The sequence below is a fragment of the Micropterus dolomieu genome, linkage group LG21 (assembly GCF_021292245.1).
Source record: "Micropterus dolomieu isolate WLL.071019.BEF.003 ecotype Adirondacks linkage group LG21, ASM2129224v1, whole genome shotgun sequence".
NCBI classification, from domain to species: Eukaryota; Metazoa; Chordata; class Actinopteri; order Centrarchiformes; family Centrarchidae; genus Micropterus; species Micropterus dolomieu.
In genome coordinates this window covers 6,172,151-6,178,712 of record NC_060170.1, presented here as the reverse complement: position 1 = coordinate 6,178,712, position 6,562 = coordinate 6,172,151, and positions in this window count along the sequence as shown.

The window sequence follows — 6,562 nt, the reverse complement described above, 5'->3', positions numbered from 1 at the left end:
CGGGGGGGGGGGGGGGGGGGGGGGGGGGGGGGGTTCAACGTTTTATTTTATCACCCTGAACTGTGAGGTCATCCTAAATGGTGTAATCACAGGATATTGCAATTGTCAAAGTTAGTCACTATATTTTCTTCTAAAAGCTGTGTGGGTGCGTGTGTTTATACTGATACTATTATGATTTTTCATTTGATGTTTTTTTTAAGCATTTCTAAGTTTATTTGTTAAAAAGATTTCTTCTAAACAAGAGAAAATGCTACAAATATAATGTAATGTCTATATGATATAAAGTGATTAGAGGACTCATCAGTTTATATCAATGTATATATAAAAAAAAAAGATAGCCCACACATATTTGGCTTTCAGTTACTGGAAAACAAGGTAATTAATTAAAAAATCAAGAAGTCTAAACAGGTTTTTATTCTCTAGCAAATAATTAAACCATCATCTCAGCACTTTGTGTAGTTGTCTGTCAGTGATGATAGGTTGGTTATCCCTTCCTGTAGTTCCCTAGAATCTCTGCAGTCTCTGCACTAACCTGTTGTGTTTCACCTTTACACAATGCTGCAAGATCATGTTACCGCATATCTGATCCTTTCCCTCCCCTGCAGAAAAAGAGCTCTTATTTGTTTTAGGTCAACTTTTTGGAGAATGACTCAGATATAAGATAATTCAACAAACTCCAATCCAAGAGCCTTGTGATGGGAAATATGTATGCAAAATATATGAAATGCTCATTTCTTTTTACTTTTCACAAGGTGGCATTTATTATCACTTTACAATATTCAGTATGCATGAATACCATTCAGGACAGACTCAGGGAAAGCGTGTGCTGTTATCCCCACGATTCAGTGAGTCTCACCTCTCTCTGTCATGGCCTGTCGGAGCAGCTATAAAGACTTTGCCTTCAGACATGTTTAGGCAATTTATTAACCATCACTCTGTGTCAGCATTCCTGCTCATCTCACGAGCCTGTATGGGGTTGAAGTAAGTCCAAGTTCTTCCACACCATACTAGGAAAACCATTTCTTTATGGAGCCTTGTGCACGAGGGGCATTGTTGTGCCAAAGTGGCACCATTAAAAGTATACCAATTTAGCTATTAGTAATTCCTGTTTGCAGTAAACTGTATACTGTTCTGGGTGTACAGACAACATCACTGGATTACTTTGATACTGAAGAAAAATGAGTTGTGAGTCCATGAGAAAAAGTACTGTGTTGATGAGCAGTCAAATCAGCAGCCACTTGATGTACATAACACACTCAAGGTCCCGTACGCCTGGCTGTAGACTGGTACTTTCCAGCGGTCATACAAGCCACCGTGGGAGGCATTGACAATTTACCTGTTTTGTTGCTTAGGTATGAGGATGTGTTGGTTAAAACTGCAATAACTAACTTCCTGTTGTGTTTAGAACACCTGTATGCACCTGTCCCTTTCACCTCAAAGGATATGGTCACAAAGTATTACTGTGTGCTGGATCGTTACATTTCCTGACATGGCCCTATACATTAATGGGATCTGTGTTTAAGTGGAAATTGTGGCCTAGCATTATAGACGAGGTGAGGAGGTCACCATTACAATTAGGCATCCACCTAGGATCCATGAATACCCACAGAACGTTTCATGATCTGTGTGGCCCATATAGTCATAGTCACTACTGGAGGGCCTGTTGGTGTTTCTATATAATTATTAGCTGGTTAACTCAAAACACTTCAGCGGGAATCCCTTCTTCGACCCACTCATTCAGTACAGTTGGTGTCATCTCCAGTTTCACTCTATCAGAGATCACACTGCTGCTACGTGACATGACACAATGCTCTCTTACTACAGAAAACAGCTGCTCAACGGTGAGTGGAATGATGAAATGAATCACAAGCTGTTTTTTGCTTCTGGCATTGTCGTCTTTTCCTCAGATGAACTCTTGCATAGGTTGTATTTCCTCATTGATTAAATCTTTTCTCTCTCTCTCTTCTTTCTGTATAGCCTGCAGGCTTCGAGCAGCCTGAGCAGCGCTGAAAAAACATTTTGTATCTTGTCTAAGGACATCTGTCTGTCTGTGTGTGTGTGTATATATATATATGTACATACATACATCAATGTGATCTGAACAACGCTATTGCCAGATAGATTTTGAGGGTGAAGGCACTTGGCTCTTAATCAACTAAACCATGAATTGCTCCTCACGCAGTTCCTCTTCCTCTCGTTTCAGCAGGAGACATGCCCCTATTTCACCGCGACATGTATAATTACCACAAGAATGGGTACATTCCTCAGAAAGTGATCAGTACTAATGTGGATTTATTACAAATCTGAAGCGATGTTAATACATCCCAGCGATTACAGTCAGTGTCTAGAATTACAGCCATACTGTGTATTTTACTTGCTGATCATTCTAAACCAACCAACTAACCAATCACAACCTAACATGAAACCTACCAATGTTTTTGGGATTCAACTGAAATTAAGTGGCACATTAACACTTTGACAAGCAGTTTGTTGAGCATTTCAGAAGTAAGGCCTTGATGATTCTAAGAAAGGACTGTTTCATTTATGTCGGACAACAAAGATCTCTGGAGTGAAACTTGTTGTGTTCGCATCCTGCATGTTTAAAATACCTGGAACATATTTCTGTTCCTTTTGTTTCACTGTGAGCTTCAGCTGAAAGAATCAGAAGCATCTGAACCTGCTGCAGTACGAGGACACCAACAGCATGACATCACACACACATACACACACACACTCCGCAGTGGGAACCTTGACTGAGCGTCTGGGTGGCCTGAGCAGAACATGGCTGGAAAATGTGTCACTAAGACTAACTTTTCTCTCAGCTGGGTGTGAGATTCCTGACACTTTACATGCATCTACACACACACACACACACACACAGTCTAAGTGTTTCCAAATATGGCAGGCAGTGAGGCGAGCAAAACTGAATGAAATGTGACATGATACAGAAATGATTTGGTGGTCAGAGGTCAGTTCCAACCTACTACCCCAGATACCCAGTGTTCTGTGATTGATCTAGAAGTGCTGATTATGGAGGAGTTATATCAGTCAGAAAATCCTGAAAATTCAGGGGCATTTGGGGAACATGCCTTTATCAATGTGCAAAGATACTTTAAAATAATGAACCAATGGAATGACTCTTCCAGAAACTTCTGGACCATTGGACACATCACACCTTCTAGAGGAGGTCGATCCCCAAATGGATATTTGTGTGCCCTTATAGGCTAAGTGAGGACATAGATCCATCCTGTTTCATCTAAACCACATATCTAACTTACATGTAATATATTTAGTTCTGTTCATTGTTATTTATATATTTTCATCTGGTTTGAATTGACGACTTTCTCATTTCATTTATGATTCTTTAATTAGCTCTGTATTTATTATAGCTCAAGCGTCATGTTTTTATCCTTCATTAACAATGTAAGCATCCCACTATTCTTTTTTGTATTTCAGCATTAAGGTCTTATGTGAAAAAACGCCAACTTGAAATGTGTTGCAATTTTTGTGTGTTCTTCATGCCATTCAGTGCCTGTAATTGTAAACATTATACATATTTAACATATTAAATGCTCTCTTTCTGCATTCAGATTATTCAGCCTTTTCTTCTTTGTGAGCAATGAACTGGCACCATCCTCGAAAAATATGACTTGCTAGAATGCTGGAATCCAACTACAGGAATAAAGTCAAGAAAATACCTGAATAATGATAAATGTTGAAATTAACTTTTCCAGTCTGATGGGGTTCAAGTGAAGTGGTTGTGATTTATTGGTTCACAACATAGTCACACAGGTTAGAGTGTTGTGTAATCATCTATCAGTGAAACCAGTCATATCAGAGAAGCTATTTTTCTCAGGAATGAGCGTATGCGAAGTATGAGAAATTATGAATGTAATGTCTCAAACAAAGAATCAAACAAAACATTCCACTTCTCAGTCAAGACGCTCCCTCCTCTTGACTGAAAGGTGTTAGCTGTTGCTTATCTGCTGTGGAACATCTCAGACTTTCATAGTTTGTTTGCTTTACTGAAAGTGCATGCTTTTGTTTCCTTCCTTGTATTGATGTGTCATGCAAAGAGACTGCAGATGAAAATGTCAACATTACGTTGAATTAGTCCATGGTCTTTTACTATTATCCCGTCAAAAGAATCTGTTCACAGTTCTATGATGTGAGTCTGTTCAAGGATTATATGATGGTCTAGAAAGTTTGTCTCAGTGTTTGAATATCAGCAGTGTTTTAAGGCAGTAGACAGGTCACGAGTGACTTTAGGGAATTATAAGATATGAGCATTAATCACAAAATGGTCCTAGATCTCACTCTGAAACTCTTCCTTAGAAAAGATGGGCTGCATCACATTCTCACAATTTGACTGCTGCTAAAAAGTCAGTGGAAAATGGCATAAAACTGTGCAGAATACACTTCCAAAACTGACACTGTATGTGGTGTTTCTGTGTTAATGCTGAAAAAATTACAATGCCAACACAATGGTCAAAGCTTTTTTTGTGTTAGTGTCTGCATGTTTGATTCCAGCCTAGATATTGATGTGATGTCTGTTGGTCCACCACTTCACTGTGGTCCGGCCTGAAGTATTATAAAAACTATTGGATGGATTTACATGAAATTTTGTTCAGACATTCATGTTCCCATGAGGTTGAATAAATAATAACTTTAGTGATCCAGCACCATCATCAGGTCAATATTTGAATGGTAAATGGACTGTAGGCCTACTTATATAGCACCTTTCTAGTCTTCCAGCCACTCAAAGCACTTTACACCCTGTCACATTCACCCCATTCACACACAGTCATATGCGGATGGCAGTGGCTGCCATGCAAGGTGCCAACCGCACAGCAGAAAGAAACTAATCACGCACACACATTCAGGAGCATCCTCAGGAGCAATTTGGGGTTCAGTGTCTTACCCATGGACGCTTTGACATGCAGACTGGAGGAGCCAGGGATCGAACCTTTGATTTATGGAAAAATATCAGCAGAACCCATTCCAATTTGAGGCTTAGATAACCAACTTCTGGATAGTCCCGTCCATGTCCACGTTAAGCCCCGGCCATTGCGAGTACAGAGAAAGATAATTTAATTTGTTGAACATATACAGATAATGGTGTACTCACTCATTGCTAGTAAACATTCTATTTGCTAAAGACTGAAATTTGTGAGCAAGTTAGCATGCTGACTGTGCTGATCCCTGTTTTACTGACACTACTGACCCCGGTGGACGTTGACAGTGACAGAATACTGACATTAGCATTATTACAGCCTCACAGAGCTGCTAGCATGGTTGTGGACTTGCAATACATCAAACGTTCATCACACAGATCTAACCAAACCTTAAAGGATCCTATTATACTGCTTTTCCAGTCCTATATTGTTGTTATGTGACTCCTGTATGGCAGCTTTGCATGATTCAAAGTAAAAAAAAAACAAATGGCTTTGTATGTCTAATAATGGAGCCGTAGTTCAAAACAGAGGTTTTTGCTCACAGGGAGTTCTTTTAAATACTTTAACCTTATTATTTGAAGCTTTGGTCATGTTTAACATGAACATCCAACATTGTAACATTGTAGATACGACATAAAATATAATATGGAAAAGTAGAAAAATAAGGTCTAGGGCTGCAGGTAACGAGGATTTTAGTACTCAGAGCTTATTTCAACGATTCATCGATGCGTCATTTAAGAAGTACTTTTGCTTGGCGCAAACGAGATCAGCTGTGCACATTGATAGGTGATTGATATTTATTGGTCCTTTTGGAAATTCATAGTGTGTCATACAGTAAACATCAGCCCAACAACATCAACAGACAAACAACCAGACAGCTGCTTTACAAACACAAACATCACCCGAGTGCTATACAAATTATATTAAAGGCTCGTGTAAACTACACAACTTTCACACTGCACAACTTGCCGTCTTGTGACAGGAGTGTTGAAGTCTTTGTGGCGTTCATGCTATGTGACTGATCGGTGACGGGTCACACACACTATGCGAGCTGATAGCAGCTGTGTCACCCGACCCTGGTCTCCAAACGTTTTGTCAAGAAAACACATGTGAAATGTGAAACGGGAAATGAGCGATCCTGCACACGAAACAGCTGTTGTTTGTTATTATAAAGAGAGCAATTATAAAGACATAGAATATGGGTGAAAGGATGGATTAGCACATGCAGGTAGCAGGGATTGTCTGAGCTACAGAGAAAGCTGAGGTGAGTAAAAAGGTGCAGCTCCCAGACACCCAGTTAACGAATGACTTTGAGGCCGAGATGCTCACAAGTCTTTGAGCTAGAGTCCATGTCAAGTCTCAAGTCTCTCGTGGTTATTACGAATGTTGTATCACCTGCTGCGAGGTTGCTTATAAAACTGCATAGCTATAAGGAATACTGTAACTGTAACCTGTTTTTAACTTACAGAGCACAACCATGTAATGTGCAATGCAATTATTGATGGCTTATTAAATACTGTAAGTCAACACACTCCCCAGACTTAAACCCAGTGTAACGTATATTAAATAAAACTGTGATGTTGCATAATCAACAATAAACCTGTAAC